This window comes from Pristiophorus japonicus, chromosome 4 (genome assembly GCF_044704955.1).
Source record: "Pristiophorus japonicus isolate sPriJap1 chromosome 4, sPriJap1.hap1, whole genome shotgun sequence".
Taxonomy (NCBI): Eukaryota; Metazoa; Chordata; class Chondrichthyes; family Pristiophoridae; genus Pristiophorus; species Pristiophorus japonicus.
Window position 1 is genome coordinate 259,512,354 of NC_091980.1, and position 11,956 is coordinate 259,524,309.

An 11,956-nucleotide genomic window follows, 5' to 3' on the forward strand; every position below is an offset into this window, starting at 1 on the left:
TTGCTGTGAACCTCCCCATGAGAACATAAGAAATAGGAGCCTGCTCCACCATTCAATAAGATCATGGCTGATCTGATCTTGGCCTCAACTCCACTTCATTGCCCGCTCCCCATAACCCTTGACTCCCCTATCATTCAAAAATCTGTCTATCTCTGCCTTAAATATATTCAATGACCCAGCCTCCACAGTGTCAAGTGCCAAGACATTGCTGCATTTACAATGTTAATACAAATTAAACTCCCCACAGAAAGTTAGGGCCGCGATTTCATGGGTGCGGACTTTGTTAAAAGGGCGATTTATGGTCCTGACATAGCACTCATCCTTCGAGGCTCAGAAAGAGAACAATTGAAATTGTGGAGTCTCACTCCTGCATGTAGTAAATTGTTTCTAGAGGCTTTTTACATTTTATTTTTTCCTTACTTTTCTGTCTCTTTTTAGCTCTCGCTCAATCCAACCTTTCTTTCCCTTTCTTTATTTCTCTTTCTGTATAATTTGATTCAAATTCACACTACTTCCTTCTATGTCGTTCACCAAGGTTTCAGATGGCCCGTTGATCTCACCGTCCATTATCAATTTATACTTCCAGCAATTTGCAGTGCAAAATTAATTGGAGCAGAGGGGTAAGGAAGGAAATCTAATTCACGGTGCTCACTATGAGATGCCCCTCTTCAACAAATTCAGGGTTATTGTATTTATCCACAATGGAGGGACCTCAAGTTGCTTTCTAATTGTTAATGAAATATAAGGGGATTCTTTTTAATTATTTCAGTGTATATATAATTAATAAGTATATTTTAACCCCTGATATATTTTATCATTTTCAATTCCTTCATGAAGTAAGTTGCTAATCTAGTACATTGTTGTATTGTTGCCCATTGAAATTCTCACACCAGGACATTATTGCCATGAAAATGAAAATATGCAGATTTTAAACGTTCAGGTCATGTTAAACAGGTTTTGAAAGGATTTAAATTTTGGATGCTGTTCTGGAGTTTAGGAGTGATCCAATCAGAACAGGACCTGTGGTAACTCTGAATGCGACCAGAGACATAATGTAATATAGTTGCTACCTCAGGCAAATGGATGCAGAATTTATTTTATGTGTATTAAATAACTTGGTCAGAACTATTTTTCCATAAGCCATTGGCAGTTCAAAACAAAACAAAACTGTGCTGTCACTACAAGGCAATGCTCACTGCAACCATAGCAACAACAACTAGTAACTGTTGTTAAGGTTTCTATTATGTCAATGTTGCATATGTAACATCTTTGTGTTACAGAGATTTATGAAAATATCATTGATTGGCTTTAACCTTCACTTAGAATTTCTGTACCATGAATGTCATATTAACATATGTTATCCAAAAATGAAATAGTGTTCAACAGAATTTGTAGCAAACTGCAGAATGCTGAAATATTTCACAGCTATAGAAATAAGATAATGTAAGGGCTCAGGCTAAGAAGTGAAAGAATAAAGACAAAGCAAAACACAGCGTTATGCATTATTAATAATTTTCTGTCACTAAGCCAGAAAAATTACATATACTAATCTCCCCACACATTCTCACAACTAACAGAGACAGATGCTCTACTTCAATGTATCAAATACCCAACAACCATAATAATATAATACTAATGCTAAGTCTTCTGGGATGCTACTTAATAGCATTCTATTCCATGTAGTAAAAGGCATTTAACTAGATCAAAACTTCACTGTTAATTAAAGTTATAACAAGATAACATGAAACAGGACCAAATATATAAATAGAGCATTGCATAAGAAATTGTTGAATATGATTTTTATTCCACTCCTGAAGAAGTTATGCAATTCACTCATAACTTTGTTACTGGTGGGTTAGGCAGGCTCCTTCACTTGTGGAATAAACATTGTATTCAATAACTGTGTGTTTAGTATACTTAGGCAAGTGATTTGTCATTGTGGAATTTCCAGTGATAACTGTTGATATCAGTTTTTCTACTCATTTGAATGTTAACCAATGACATGTTTTAAAGTTACTATTCTTCCACTCTGAAGTAATCCAAAAACAAAGGAAGATTCAGCTGCTTACACTCATTTTACGTGTGAATCATGCCAGAATTTACACGTGTTCAAGTGCTAATTAAAGTTCTCAGGTAATTTGCGTTAGCTCCTTCTGCTGGTGAATAGTGTGACTTTCCAGCTAACTAAAGTGTAACAACAGAGTAACTGATATTGAGGAGATTCAGAGACAAATTATCTAGTCATTCATACATTTGAGATTTGTGAAATCTTTCTGTGTGCAAATTGGCTCCTGTATTTGCTTACATAACAGTAATTGTACTACTAAAGTTATCTATTGGTTGTAAGTGCTTTGGGAGACAATAAGGTGCTACATATACTTTATATTTCTTACATTTGAATTTTTAATCTCCTTTCTGGCCTGGTGTCATTGGTGGGGCAGCTTTGAATAATTAAATAGTAAATTGACAAGCGGTTTCTGATCTGGCAACAGAGCGTTATATGGATTACTGCTGTGACCACGTTATTTAGCAAAGCATCAGCTCATATTTAATTGCATGTATCCTGTACATTTCATTAATTTAGAGGTGGTACTAACAATCACAGAATTATGATTACACCATATAGTGAGCCTTCTTGAATTGCTTGTGGTTTCCTTGGTCACTTCAGGGGATAGTTAAGAGTTAATCATGTTGTTGTGGGATCTCATGTCACATATAGGCCAGACGGGGTAAAGATGGTGGGTTTCCTTCCCTAAATTACATCAGTGAACTAGTTGGGTTTTTCGGTCAATCCGAGAGCTTCATGGTCACATTTACCAGCATGCCATGATGGGATCTGAACTCATATTCTCTGGATTATGAGTCTAGGCCTCTGGATAACTTGTTCAGTAATATAATCACTACACTACCGTACCCATGTAGGTCTGGAGGAGGATGCAAAGATAGAGTGAGGCAAGGCCATGAAGGGAAATGTAAATGAGGATAATGTCATGTATGTATGCTTGGGTTCACTAGCCACCAGATGGCGCCACTGTCAGAGGTCACTGGGCTGTGCGCACGTGTGTGTGGCCCAGGTATAAAAAGCCAGCCATCTTGTAATGTAATCACTTTGGGCCCTAATAAAGGAGAGCTTTGTACCTGTTCAGAGTTTACAGTATTCAGTCTATTGAGTTATTGCATACAAACATTTGACGACGAGGTAACAAGAACCTTTGCATGCAAAAACGAGCACAATTGGAATTCTGGAGCGATTCGTGGAGGGAGAAGATTGGGCAGACTTTGTAGCCCGCTTGAACCAGTACTTCGTGGCCAACAAAATGGTGAAAGAGGCAGATGCAGTTCGGCGCTGGTTTGCGATCCAAAAATCTATGGACTCAAAGAATCTCCTCTCACTCCTAAGTCCAACAGACAAGGACTATGAAACATTGTGTGCTCTGGTATGTGACCCATCTCAAACCAGATGAAGGCATCATCGTCTCAAGATAGCGATTCTATACGCACATTCGTTCTAAGGGCCAGGATGTATTAGAATTCGTTGCCGACCTAAGATGTCTAGCTGGACCGTGTAAGTTCAAAACTGCATTGGCAGACATGCTGCAGGACTTCTTTGTAATCGGCATCAACCACGAGGTGATCCTACTGGCGGCAGAGACACTGGATTTGAGCAAGGCCATCACGATTGCCCAATCATGCATGACGACGGACAAAAGCTTAAAGCAGATATCATTGAAAAATCAGAACTCGGCAACAAGATAGTATTGTCGTTTGGCAGAGCTGCATATGGCAGGGCCTACCCGATTGCGTATGCGAAACCTGTGGCTGCTCAAAGTCCGCCAACGGGAATGAATCCGATATCACCGTGTTGGCGTTGTGGGGGAAATCATCGGCCTCGTCAGTGTCGGTTTAAACAGTATATTTGTAAAGGATGTTCGAGACTGTAGGCCTGATACTGGGGCATCTCCAGCGCATGTGTCCACAACTGAGCAAGCGTGCTGCGACACACCACGTGGAGGATGATGACCAGTATAGCGCAGATCCGGATATGCAATTCGAGATACCAGAGGAGAAAGTGTATGGACTGTATTTGTTCCTAACAAAGGGCCAACCGATAATGATTAATATGAAACTTAACGGTGTGCTGGTACCGATGGAATTGGACATGGGTGCAAGTCAATCAATAATGAGCCAGAGGACATTCGACAAGTTGTGGGATACTAAGGCTGTGAGGCCTAAGCTGAGTCCAATCAATGCCAAGTTGACCGGAAGTCGAATTCCTGGGGAGGAAAATTGCTGCTGACGGTATCAGGCCTACGGACTCGAAAATCAAAACCATCAAAAATGCACCCAAGCCTCAGAATGTGACGGAGCTGCGTTCGTTCCTTGGTCTACTCAACTACTTCGGTAATTTCTTACCTAGATTGAGCAACTTATTAGAGCCACTGCTCATGCTGCTAAGAAAAGACGACAACTGGGTTTGGGGTGCATCTCAAGATAGAGCTTTTGAGAAAGCTACTAATCTGCTTTGTTCTAACAAGCTGCTGGTACATTATGATCTGTGTAAGCGACTAGTATTGGCCTGTGATGCTTCGTCATATGGAGCTGGTTGCGTGCTCCAACAAGCCAATGAGTCGGGCAAATTACAACCTGTTTCACATGCTTCAAAAAGTTTGTCAAAGGTGGAAAGAGCCTACAGCATGGTAGAGAAAGAAGCACTAGCCTGTGTGTATGGGGTTAAAAAGCTGCATAAGTACCTGTTTGGTCTTCGGTTTGAACTGGAAACAGATCACAAGCCACTCATTTCATTGTTTTCGGAAAACAAAGCTATCAGTACTAATGCATTGTCCCGCATCCAAAAGTGGGCGCTGACATTATCTGCCTATGATTATGTCATTTGCCATAGACCTGGCACTGCGAATTGTGCCGATGCATTGAGCCGTCTGCCGATTCCCCACACCGGAGGTGGAGATGCCACAACCGGCAGACCTACTGTTAGTCATGGATGCTTTTGAAAGTGAAGGATTCCCTGTCACAGTCCAACAAGTTAAGACCTGGATCAGCCAGGACTCGATATTATCGGTTGTGAAACGTTGTATCCTTAGTGGTGGTTGGTCTGCCATACCCAAGCAAATGTGTGAGGAGACCAAACCCTACATCCGTCGCAAAGAAGAACTAACCATTCAATCAGATTGTATACTGTGGGGTAATCGTGTTGTTATGCCCAAGAAAGGCAGAGAGAAATTTGTGCATGATCTACATAGCACGCATCCTGGTCTCATTTATGGTGGTCTGGAATTGACTCTGATCTGGAATCATGTGTGAATCAGTGCAACACTTGCATGCAGCTTAGTAAAGCACCAGCGGAATCGCTGCTGAGTCTGTGGTCGTGGCCATCTAAACCATGGTCCAGGATCCACATCGAATTTGCAGGTCCCTTCCTGGGAAGGATGTTCTTAGTTGTGGTGGATGCTTATTCCAAGTGGATAGAGTGTACAATCATGTCATCCAGAACTGTAGATACTGGATTCTTTTCCCTTCAATCTGTTTCAGCGAATTCACTGACACACGAACACTTTTAGTCTTAGTAACATAAGACCTTTATTAGAGATTCTCCGGCCGGGACCTGTTAAAATAAAGGGAACACTCTCAATTCGAGCCTGTCCACCTTTCTCCTGACAAGTCTCGTAACAGTACAAAAGCTCAACACTTATACAATGTTACAGCAGAACACATTTGAGTGACACTCAGTTTATACAATCATTGGTCGATTTCCCCCATAGCATACCCAATTGCAGGCTAACAACTCTCCAAATAGGGCGGGCTCCAGGGATGTGTTTATTGTTTCGATTTTCATAGCATTTCCCTATTTCATGGCTGGATATAGCAGCCCCTTGTCTGACTCATGTCTAACTTTTGCTTTTTCGCGTAACTCGTGTTTGACCACAACTCTGAGTAGTCCCTTTTTGTGCTGACATTGTAGTTATCACAGCTTGACATCTTTGGTCAGCCATTTACCCATGATTCCCTATCTCCATCCTTTTGCTACCTTCTCTAGCCATCTACCACTTTCGCAATCCTTTTTCACATTCTCAGAACATCCACAGCTACCATTGAGAGCCTTCGTGTCATGTTTGCTACGCATGGTCTGCCTGACATCGTTGTAAGCGACAACGGATCTTGCTTCACCAGTATGGAGTTCCAAGAGTTCATGAAACTCAATGGTATCAAACGTGTGAGGTCAGCACCATTCAAACCTGGATCCAATGGACAAGTAGAGCGCGCTGTCCAAACCATCAAGCAGAGTATGAAAGGTGTAACTCAAGGTTCATTGCAAACTCACTTGTCACGCATATTGCTTAGTTACAGGACAAGACCCCATACGCTTACCAGGGTCTCCCCTGCTGAACTATTGATAAACAGAGGTCTCAAGACCAGGCTCTCTCTTGTCCACCCTGACTTGAATAATCGTGTCGAATACAGACGTCAAAGTCAGCAAGGGTATCATGATCACGCTACTGTTATGCCTTCAGATGCTCTAATAATGACTCCACGAGACAATGTGTTGTGCTTGAACTGTGGTGATCTTAGTCTATTTAATGTAACTCCAGAGTGAGGATTACATGTTGAGGCCTGCCTTTTATACTAGGCCTGGCACACCTGTACAGATAGCCTACAAGTCTCCCACTGCAGTGCCCTCTGGTGGCACACCTTTTAATAGTACAAATAGTAACCATATAGGATACATGACATCACTCTCCCCCAAGTCCTTAGTGCAAATCGCCTTTGCATTGACTATGCTCTGGGCTTAGCTCTATCTGGTTGACCCTTGGAGCGTCGTTTCCATCTTGGGTGAGTAGGTGGTGTTTCGTTGGCTGTAGAGTTGCTGGTGGTTTCTGTTTGTGAGTCCATGACCACTCCATTCTCTCCCCCCGCCCCCCCCCCTCCCCCCACATACAGATTGTGCCATTGGCTCATTACATTCATATACATTCTAATCCAAAAAAAAATGTGCATTTACAGTATTGCATTCGTGGTACCATGGTGAGGTACGTACATTTGAATGGTGAGGTACATACTTGGGATATACTTGGAGTCAATGCTGGGGTCAGCACCGGTGCGTGAGGACAAACTTGTGGCAGAACTGCTGGATGGTGTCCAGGTAGTCTGGTGGTGGCGCGGTGCCCAGTGCTGGCAGTGGGAACCCAGTTGGCTCAAGTTGCCTACTCTCGGGGCTTTTGCCATTGCTTCTAGCGTCAGACAGGTTCACAGATGCCTGTGACCTCCCTGTCCTCTCCTTGTGCCCCGGGTCGCTGCTGCTCCCTGAGGAGCAGTCATCTAGCAGTGCACAGGGAACTGCTGGCTCACTTGCCTGGGCGTTATTTGGTTTGGGATCCTGGCCGGTCCCAGTCCCATTTTGGGAGAACCATTGCGGATTACCTTTCATTCCCGGATGTAGCCTTGGTGGCGATAGGGTCTGGGGGCTGTGCCTTAACGCAGTTTGCTCTTTCAGGCTCGTGGCGGTTGGTGCCATCGGGTGCCTGAGAGGTGGAGCCGATCGGTGGCAGGGTATCAATACCGGTGCCATTGCCCTCTTGAGATCGCTTGCTCTGCAGCTTTTATACATTAGCTGCTTATGGCCACACTCCATGGTGCATCACTCTGGTCCCAGGGATGCAGGCTACAGCATTGGGTAGCTTGCTGGACCTGTGTGCTCCCAATGGATATTTGCCCACTGCATTGATGGTATGCAGTTGAAATCCTACATCGCACAGCGTTTCATTACTTATTGTAAATAACCTGTAGCTCCGATCGCAATTGCGCAACTTTTCTTTGCTTATTGCAGGTACACAACTCTGATCATCAATTGCACATTTTACATCTAACTCACAGTTGCTGTTGCATTGATTGAGAGTGTGGAACTGTCCCTTTAAGTGTGGTCAGTTGTGGGCCTCCTTTAAGAGAGCCTTGCTATCTTTACCCCAATCCTCTTCTTCGCTTGGTACCACGTGTTGCTCCATCAGCGCTGCACCTCGTGGTCCGGCTGCCACCATCTTTTTCTTCAGCGCCTCACCTCGTGGTTTGGGCGCCATCTTTCCTCCGTCCATGATGTCGACTGCTGTGATCCTCTTCTCCCCGGGTTCTGCCACTGAAGCTGCGAAGTCGCCTCTGGGTCCAATTTTCTTCCTCCGGAGTCCTGCCACTGGAGCCTGGAAGGTGCGTTCGGGTCGTCTCAGCTGGATCCTCTCCACACAGTCGTGCTGGGTGGTCTGTGCCTCGGGTGCTGTGCTGGTCTGTTCTCGTGCTGGATCCAACCTCAGGTGGGGGCTTGCTTTGCCTATGAGTGTGGGGAACGTCGATCGCTGGAGGGGTGAAGTCTTCCCAGCTCCAATGGATCTTCTCCATCCACCATCTTCCGAGTAGTGTTGGTCCATCACCTGCAACAATTCACAGGGGTAACTTGTGCACCGCGCCATCATGGAGTACCTTTACATCCGCACTACCAACGACTGGGATAAGTTCATTGGTGTAGGTGCGCAGCTTTGCCTGAACCGGGACCAACTTGGGTCGTTCAGCTTGATTGTCCCATAGCCTCTCAAAGGCTTCTTGATTCATTACTGACTGGCTCGCCCCCATGTCCACTTCCATGAAGACTGGAACGCCGTTTATCTCGACTTCCATCCTCAATGGAGAACATTTGGTGGTAAACATGCTATATACCTCATTGTGGGGTTGAGCTTCCTCTCTGACTATCGCTTCATAATCCGCGCTGGATTCATGGCCATCTGCAGGCTCTTCATCAACACAGTGAGTCATATTTCTTTTACACATTCGCTGGAGGTGGTCTTTGTGTAGCAGCCTTTACATACATAGTCTTTAAAACGGAACTGGTGAGCCCTGTGATTCCCTCCGCAACGCCAGCATGGTGCTACTCGAATAGCCCCCCTCGGCGGACTCTGAGTTAAGGGACTCGGGGGCCTGTTCTCTCTCCCTTGAGAAGATTCATGTTCTACAGTCCAGCCTCTAAAAGGCGCCACTCTGTGCACAGTACTTGCCGGGTTTGAGTCCTGAGGATGAGTCATCCGCCTAAAGCCGCAGGTCGAGATCATGAATGCCTGGCTCACTGACTTCTGCAGTGTGACTGTGGTATCCGCAGATAGTAGCTTATGAAGAAGGCCATCATGGCCGATTCTGATGACAAAGATATCCCGCAGCGCTTTGGTGAGGTGGTTACTGAAATCACACGGTGCCGCCAGCCTCCTGAGGTCTGCAGCATTTTTCGCGATCTTCTGGCCTTCGGGCCATTGGTGTGTATAAAACCGGTGTCTGGTTGTGAGGATGCTCTCTTTGGGCTTGAATTGCTCTTGGATCAGCCTTACAAGCTCCTCGTACGTCTTGGTCATTGTCTTTGCTAGTGCCAGCAAGTCCCTGACAAGGCCATAGACAGTGGGCCCACAACTGGTTAGCAGGATAGCTCAGCACTTATCAGCCAGTGTGGCCGGATTGTCACCTGCCAGGTCATTTGCTGTGAAGAAATGGTCGAGCCGTTCCACAAAGGCTTCCCAATTATCACCATCGGCGAACTGCTGCAACGTACCAAAGTTAGCCATTTACGCGTGAAGGTCCGTAATCTCGTCGCCAATTGTTATGTCTTCAGATGCGCTAATAATGATTCCACGAGACAATGTGTTGTGCTTGAACTGCAGTGACCTTAGTCCATTTAATGTAACTCCAGAGTGAGGATAACACACGGTGGCCTGCCTTTTATACTAGGCCTGGCACACCTGTACAGGTAACCTACAAGTCTCCCACTGCAGTGCCCTCTAGTGGCACACCTTGTAATAGTACAAGCAGTAACCATGTAGGATACATGACAGCTACTGTGTCACGTGACATTTCTATCAATGATCCTGTGTATGTACTGAATTATGGTCAAGGTCCCAAATGGATCGCCGGTACTGTTATGGCCAAGGAGGGTGACAGAGTGTTTATTGTTAAGCTCAAGAATGGGCAGACATGCAGTAAACATGTCAATCAGATAAAGCTGCGGCACACGGATGAACCAGAACAGTCTGAAGAAGACACATTCAGTGACCAACCAACCTACCCTCAGTCATCAGAGGACTCCGCTGTCATCAATGAATTTGGACTTTTAATCACTGACATGGTCAATGAATCTGGACTTTCAATCCCTGATGTGGTCATTGCCACTCCCATTAGATCGGCTACTCAGCCCCCAGTTGTAACAGAATCAGAACATTCTCCCAAGGCTGGAGTTGAACTGAGACGTTCAACTCGGGAGCGGAAAGCTCTGGACCGTCTCAAATTGTAAAAAGACCGTTACTAATATCTAAAAGGGGGATATTATCATGTATGTATGCTTGGGTTTACTAGTAACCAGGTGGCACCACTGTCGGAGGTCATTGGGCTGTGCGCACGTGTGTGCGGCCCAGGTATAAAAGGCCAACCATCTTGTAATGTAATCACTTTGGGCCCTAATAAAGTAGAGCCAGGTTTGTACCTGTTCGGAATTTACAGTATTTAATCTATTGAATTATTGCATACAAAACAGATAAGGATTTTGAATTCAATGTATCGGGGGACAAGGAGCTAATGGGGATTGGTGAGGACAGGAATGATGCGCAAGCAGACTTTGTTGTGGGACAGATTGCAGCTGGTAGAATTTGTGATAAGCTAGATTTAGTGTAGAGTAGAACTGGTGAGGTGGTTGAGGATGACATTGGAAAATCTGAGTCTAGAGGTAACAAAAGTATGTATAAAGGTTCAATGGTGGTGAGGCTAAAGTAAGTATAAAGGTAGGCAATGTTGTGATGATGGGAGTAAGAGGTTTTGGTGAAGAGGTATGGGGTTTGATGCTCGATTTGGTGTTGAACAGAACACTAAGGTTCACTGCCTGGTTCAGCTTGTGCAAAACAGCTGGAGAAATGCATGGGAGTCAGGGGCAAGTGTACGAAGCTTTGGTGGGAGCTGAAAAATTCTGTTTTTCTGAAGTTCAGTTGGGAAAAAGTCTTGGCTTATCCCATGGCTTGATGCTGGATGAACAATCGGACAAGCCAGACGGGTTGCACCTCAACAGAGCCGGAACCAATATCCTCGTGGGGTGGGGTGGGTTTGCTAGTGCTGTTGGGGAGGGTTTAAACTAGCTTGGCAGGGGGATGGGAACCTCAGAGTAGATTTAGTAGGGAGAGAAGTAAAACTGGAATTGGAAAGCAAGAATGTAGAAAGTGAATTTGAAGCTCAGAGGAAACAAGGGCTAAAAAGTAGTCAACAAGGAAGTCTGGCTGTACTAAATGGTATATAGTTCAATGCAAGGAGTATAGCGAATAAGGCAGATGAACTGAGAGCAGAGGTTGACACTTGGGAGTATAATATTATAGCTGTTACAGAGACATAGCTAAAAGAGGGACAGGTATGGCAGCTCAACATAACTGGTTACAGGATTTTCAGACGGGACAGAGAGGAAGGTAAAAAGGGAGGGGAGGGGTTGATTAAAGAAACTATTACAGCGGTGAGGAGGGATGATATGTTACAGGGATCATCAAACAAGGCCATATGGGTCAAACTGAAAAACAAAAAAGGGGCGATCACACTGCTGGGTGTGTACTATAGACCCCCAAGCAGTGAGAGGGAGATAGAAGAGCAAATAGCTAGGCAAATTTCTGAGAAGTACAAAAACTATAGGGCAGTAATAGTAGGGGATTTCAATCATCCTAATATTAACTGGGACAAAATTAGTGTGAAGGCTATAGAGAGTGCGGAATTCCTAAAAAGCATTCAAGAGAACTTTTTTTAGCCAGCATGTAGCAAGCCCAACACGGGAGGGGGCACTTCTGGATTTAGTTTTCGGGAATGAGCTGGGCAGGTGGAAGAGGTATCAGTGGGAGAGCATTTAGGTGCTAGTGACCATAATTCAGTTAGATTTAAGGTAGTTATGGAAAAG